We start from the raw sequence: 6,817 nt of genomic DNA, 5'->3' as shown, positions 1-6,817 counted from the left end.
TATAGTGTGGATGATGATTGTTTGCGGAAAAACAGTAGAACAGTATTGCAGTGAGATTGTATTTCAAGTATAGAGAATTGGACCGGGGTCCACAGTTCACTAGAGGTGTCTCTCCCATAAGATAAACAAGCATGTTGGGTGAACAAATTACGGTTAGGCAATTGACAAATAAAGAGGGTATGACCATGCACATACATATTATGATGAGTATTGTGAGATTTAATTGGGCATTACGACAAAGTACATAGACCGCTATCCAAGCATGCATCTATGCCTAAAAAGTCCACCTTCGAGGTTATCATCCGAACCCCTCCAGTATTAAGTTGCTAACAACAGACAATTGCATTAAGTATTGCGTGTAATGTAATCAGTGACTACATCCTTGAACATAGCACCAATGTTTTATCCCTAGTGGCAACAGCACATCCATAACCTTAGAGGTTCTTGTCACCCCTCCAGATTCACGGAGACATGAACCCACTATCGAGCATAAATACTCCCTCTTGGAGTTACTAGCATCAACTTGGCCAGAGCATCTACTAATAACGGAGAGCATGCAAGATCATAAACAACACATAGACATAACTTTGATAATCAACATAACAAGTATTCTCTATTCATCGGATCCCAACAAACGCAACATATAGAATTACAGATAGATGATCTTGATCATGTTATGCAGCTCACAAGACCCGACAATGAAGCACAATGGGGAGAAGACAACCATCTAGCTACTGCTATGGACCCATAGTCCAGGGGTAAACTACTCACACATCACTCCGGAGGCGACCATGGCGGCGTAGAGTCCTCCGGGAGATGAATCCCCTCTCCGGCAGGGTGCCGGAGGCGATCTCCTGAATCCCCCGAGATGGGATTGGCGGCGGCGGCGTCTCAGTAAGGTTTTCCGTATCGTGGCTCTCGGTACTGGGGGCTTCGCGACGGAGGCTTTAAGTAGGCGGAAGGGCAGGTCAGGATGGGGCACGAGGGGCCCACACCCTAGGTCGGCGCGGCCAGGGCTTGGGCCGCGCCGCCCTATAATGTCGCCACCTCGTGGCCCCACTTCGTCTCCCCTTCGGTCTTCTGGAAGCTTCGTGGCAAAATAGGACCCTGGGCGTTGATTTCATCCAATTCCGAGAATATTTCGTTACTAGGATTTCTGAAACCAAAAACAGCTAGAAAACGACGAATCGGCACTTCGCATCTTGTTAATAGGTTAGTTCCGTAAAATGCACGAATATGACATAAAGTGTGCATAAAACATGTAGATAACATCAATAATGTGGCATGGAACATAAGAAATTATCGATACGTTGGAGACGTATCAGCATCCCCAAGCTTAGTTCTGCTCGTCCCGAGCAGGTAAAACGATAACAAAGATAATTTCTGGAGTGACATGCCATCATAACCTTGATCATACTATTTGTAAAGCATATGTAACAAATGCAGCGATCAAAACAATGTATATGACATGAGTAAACAAGTGAATCATATAGCAAAGACTTTTCATGAATAGTACTTCAAGACAAGCATCAATAAGTCTTGCATAAGATTTAACTCATAAAGCAATAATTCATAGTAAAGGCATTGAAGCAACACAAAGGAAGATTAAGTTTCAGCGGTTGCTTTCAACTTGTAACATGTGTATCTCATGGATATTGTCAACATAGAGTAATATAATAAGTGCAATATGCAAGTATGTAGGAATCAATGCACAGCTTCACACAAGTGTTTGCTTCTTGAGGTGGAGAGAAATAGGTGAACTGACTCAACATTGAAAGTAAAAGAATGGTCCTCCATAGAGGAAAAGCATCGATTGCTATATTTGTGCTAGAGCTTTTATTTTGAAAACATGAAACAATTTTGTCAACGGTAGTAATAAAGCATATGTATCATGTAAATTATATCTTACAAGTTGCAAGCCTCATGCATAGTATACTAATAGTGCCCGCACCTTGTCCTAATTAGCTTGGACTACCGGATCATCGCAATGCACATGTTTTAACCAAGTGTCACAAAGGGGTACCTCTATGCCGCTCGTACAAAGGTCTAAGGAGAAAGCTCGCATTGGATTTCTCGCTATTGATTATTCTCAACTTAGACATCCATACCGGTACAACATAGACAATAGATAATGGACTCCTCTTTTATGCATAAGCATGTAACAATAATTAATAATTTTCTCATATGAGATTGAGGATATATGTCCAAAACTGAAACTTCCACCATGGATCATGGCTTTAGTTAGCGGCCCAATGTTCTTCTCTAACAATATGCATGCTTAACCATAAGGTGGTAGATCTCTCTTACTTCAGACAAGACGAACATGCATAGCAACTCACATGATATTCAACAAAAGGTAGTTGATGGCGTCCCCAGGAACATGGTTATCGCACAACGAGCAACTTAATAAGAGATAAAGTGCATAAGTACATATTCAATACCACAATAGTTTTTAGGCTATTTATCCCATGAGCTATATATTGTAAAGGTGAAGAATGGAAATTTAAAGGTAGCACTCAAGCAATTTACTTTGGAATGGCGGAGAAATATCATGTAGTAGGTAGGTATGGTGGACACAAATGGCATAGTGGTTGGCTCAAGTATTTTGGATGCATGAGAAGTATTCCCTCTCGATACAAGGTTTAGGCTAGCAAGGCTATTTGAAACAAACACAAGGATGAACCGGTGCAGCAAAACTCACATAAAAGACATATTGTAAACATTATAAGACTCTACACCTTCTTCCTTGTTGTTCAAACTCAATACTAGAAATTATCTAGATCTTAGAGAGACCAAATATGCAAACCAAATTTTAGCATGCTCTATGTATTTCTTCATTAATGGGTGCAAAGTATATGATGCAAGAGCTTAAGCATGAGCACAACAATTGCCAAGTATCACATTAACCAAGACATTTATAGCAATTACTACATGTATCATTTTCCAATTCCAACCATAGAACAATTTAACGAAGAAGAAACTTCGCCATGAATACTATGAGTAGAGCCTAAGGACATATTTGTCCATATGCTACAGCAGAGCGTGTCTCTCTCCCATAAAGTGAATGCTAGGATCCATTTTATTCAAACAAAACAAAAACAAAAACAAACCGACGCTCCAAGAAAAGCACATAAGATGTGATGGAATAAAAATATAGTTTCAGGGGAGGAACCTGATAATGTTGTCGATGAAGAAGGGGATGCCTTGGGCATCCCCAAGCTTAGACGCTTGAGTCTTCTTAGAATATGCAGGGGTGAACCACCGGGGCATCCCCAAGCTTAGAGCTTTCACTCTCCTTGATCATGTTGCATCATACTCCTCTCTTGATCCTTGAAAACTTCCTCCACACCAAACTTAGAACAACTCATTAGAGGGTTAGTGCTGTTGTGAAGTGTATATGTAGATTGCCTAGCCTTTCCATCAGTTCGGACTTTTGGTTCAAGTGGCTAGTGCATGAAGCTTAACATGGTATCAGAGCCCCAGGTCTCAAGTTCAAATCCTGGCTTTCACATGGTTTTCGCAATTAAGCCTAAAAATTGTTGTTGCCCCTCTCTATAGCCACCGCTGTTTCGGTGTGCTCTTCTTCTTTCACGTGTTGACTTTCTCTTCTCCCGTCACACGCGAGTGGGGGTGTTGTGAAGTGTATATGTAGATTGCCTAGCCTTTCCATCAGTTCGGACTTTTGGTTCAAGTGGCTAGTGCATGAAGCTTAACAAGTGCACAATAAAAATTAACATGTTCAGAGGTGACATAATCATTCTTAACACTTCTGGACATTGCATAAAGCTACTGGACATTAATGGATCAAAGAAATTCATCCAACATAGCAAAAGAGGCAATGCGAAATAAAAGGCAGAATCTGTCAAAACAGAACAGTTCGTATTGATGAATTTTAAAATGGCACCAGACTTGCTAAAATGAAAATGCTCAAATTGAATGAAAGTTGCGTACATATCTGAGGATCACTCACGTAAATTGGCATAATTTTCTGAGTTACCTACAGAGAATTTAGCCCAGATTCGTGACAGCAAAGAAATCTGAAACTACGCAGTAATCCAAATCTAGTATGAACTTTACTATCAACGACTTTACTTGGCACAACAAAACACAAAACTAAGATAAGGAGAGGTTGCTACAGTAGTAAACAACTTCCAAGACACAAAATAAAAACAAAGTACTGTAGGTAAAAACCATGGGTTGTCTCCCATAAGCGCTTTTCTTTAACGCCTTTCAGCTAGGCGCAGAAAGTGTGTATCAAGTATTATCAAGAGACGAAGTGTCAACATCATAATTTGTTCTAATAATAGAATCAAAAGGTAACTTCATTCTCTTTCTAGGGAAGTGTTCCATACCTTTCTTGAGAGGAAATTGATATTTTATATTACCTTCCTTCATATCAATAGTAGCACCAACAGTTCGAAGAAAAGGTCTTCCCAATATAATGGGACAAGATGCATTGCATTCAATATCCAAGACAACAAAATCAACGGGGACAAGGTTATTGTTAACGGTAATGCGAACATTATCAACTTTCCCCAAAGGTTTCTTTGTAGAATGATCAGCAAGATTAACATCCAAATAACAATTTTTCAGCGGTGGCAAGTCAAGCATATTATAAATTTTCTTAGGCATAACGGAAATACTTGCACCAAGATCACATAAAGCATTACAATCAAAATCTTTAACCTTCATCTTAATGATGGGCTCCCAACCATCCTCTAGCTTTCTAGGAATAGAGGCTTCGCGCTCTAGTTTCTCTTCTCTAGCTTTTATGAGAGCATTTGTAATATGTTGCGTGAAAGCCAAATTTATAGCACTAACATTAGGACTTTTAGCAAGTTTTTGCAAGAACTTTATCACTTCAGAGATGTGACAATCATCAAAATTCAAACCATTATAATCTAAAGCAATGGGATCATCATCCCCAATATTGGAAAAAAATTCAGCAGTTTTATCACAGGCAGTTTCAGCAGTTTTAGCAATTTCAGGCAGTTTCTCGCGCTTTGCATTGGAAGTGGAAACATTGCTAACACCAATTCTTTTATTATTACTAGTAGGAGGTTGATACGCGTTCAACACGCGTCCGTTGGAAACCCCAAGAGGAAGGTGTGATGCGTACAGCGGCAAGTTTCCCTCAGTATGAAACCAAGGTTATCGAACCAGTAGGAGCCAAGAAGCACGTTGAAGGTTGATGGCGGCGGGATGTAGTGTGGCGCAACACCAGGGATTCCGGCGCCAACGTGGAACCTGCACAACACAACCAAAGTACTTTGCCCCAACGAAACAGGTGAGGTTGTCAATCTCACCGGCTTGCCGTAACAAAGGATTAACCGTATTGTGTGGAAGATGATTGTTTGCGGAAAACAATAGAACAAGTATTGCAGTAGATTGTATTTCAAGTAAAGAGAATTGGACCGGGGTCCACAGCTCACTAGAGGTGTCTCTCCCATAAGATAAACAAGCATGTTGGGTGAACAAATTACAGTTGGGCAATTGACAAATAAAGAGGGCATGACCATGCACATACATATCATGATGAGTATAGTGAGATTTAATTGGGCATTACGACAAAGTACATAGACCGCCATCCAACCGCATCTATGCCTAAAAAGTCCACCTTCAGGTTATCATCCGAACCCCTCCAGATATTAAGTTGCAAAGCAACGGACAATTGCATTAAGTATGGTGCGTAATGTAATCAACAACTACATCCTTAGACATAGCATCAATGTTTTATCCCTAGTGGCAACAAAGACAACACAACCTTAGAACTTTCTCGTCATCGTCCTGGTGTCAATGCGGGCATGAACCCACTATCGAGCATAAATACTCCCTCTTGGAGTTACAAGCATCTACTTGGCCAGAGCATCTACTAGTAACGGAGAGCATGCAAGATCATAAACAACACATAGATATAACTTTGATAATCAACATAACAAGTATTCTCTATTCATCGGATCCCAACAAACGCAACATATAGAATTACGGATAGATGATCTTGATCATGTTAGGCAGCTCACAAGATCCGACAATGAAGCACAATGGGGAGAAGACAACCATCTAGCTACTGCTATGGACCCATAGTCCAGGGGTAGACTACTCACACATCACTCCGAGGCGACCATGGCGGCGTAGAGTCCTCCGGGAGATGAATCCCCTCTCCGGCAGGGTGCCGGAGGCGATCTCCTGGATCCCCCGAGATGGGATCGGCGGCGGCGGCGTCTCAGTAAGGTTTTCCGTATCGTGGCTCTCGGTACTGGGGGTTTCGCGACGGAGGCTATTTGTAGGCGGAAGGGCATGTCAAGAGGCGGCACGAGGGCCCCACACCACAGGGCCGCGCGGCCAAGGGGGGCCGCGCCGCCCTAGGGTGTGGCCCCCTCGTGGCCCCTCTTCGTCTCCTCTTCGGACTTCTGGAAGCTTCGTGGCAAAATAGGACCCTGGGCGTTGATTTCGTCCAATTCCGAGAATATTTCGTTACTAGGATTTCTGAAACCAAAAACAGCGAAAACAGCAATCGGCACTTCGGCATCTTGTTAATAGGTTAGTTCCGTAGAAATGCACGAATATGACATAAAGTGTGCATAAAACATGTAGATAACATCAATAATGTGGCATGGAACATAAGAAATTATCGATACGTCGGAGACGTATCAGCATCCCCAAGCTTAGTTCTCGCTCGTCCCGAGCAGGTAAAACGATAACACAGATAATTTCTTGAGTGACATGCCATCATAATCTTGATCATACTATTTGTAAAGCATATGTAGTGAATGCAGCGATCAAAACAATGTATATGACATGACTAAACAAGTGAATC

Source organism: Lolium rigidum, chromosome 6, assembly GCF_022539505.1.
Source record: "Lolium rigidum isolate FL_2022 chromosome 6, APGP_CSIRO_Lrig_0.1, whole genome shotgun sequence".
NCBI lineage: Eukaryota > Viridiplantae > Streptophyta > Magnoliopsida > Poales > Poaceae > Lolium > Lolium rigidum.
Note: the sequence above shows the minus strand (reverse complement) of the source record.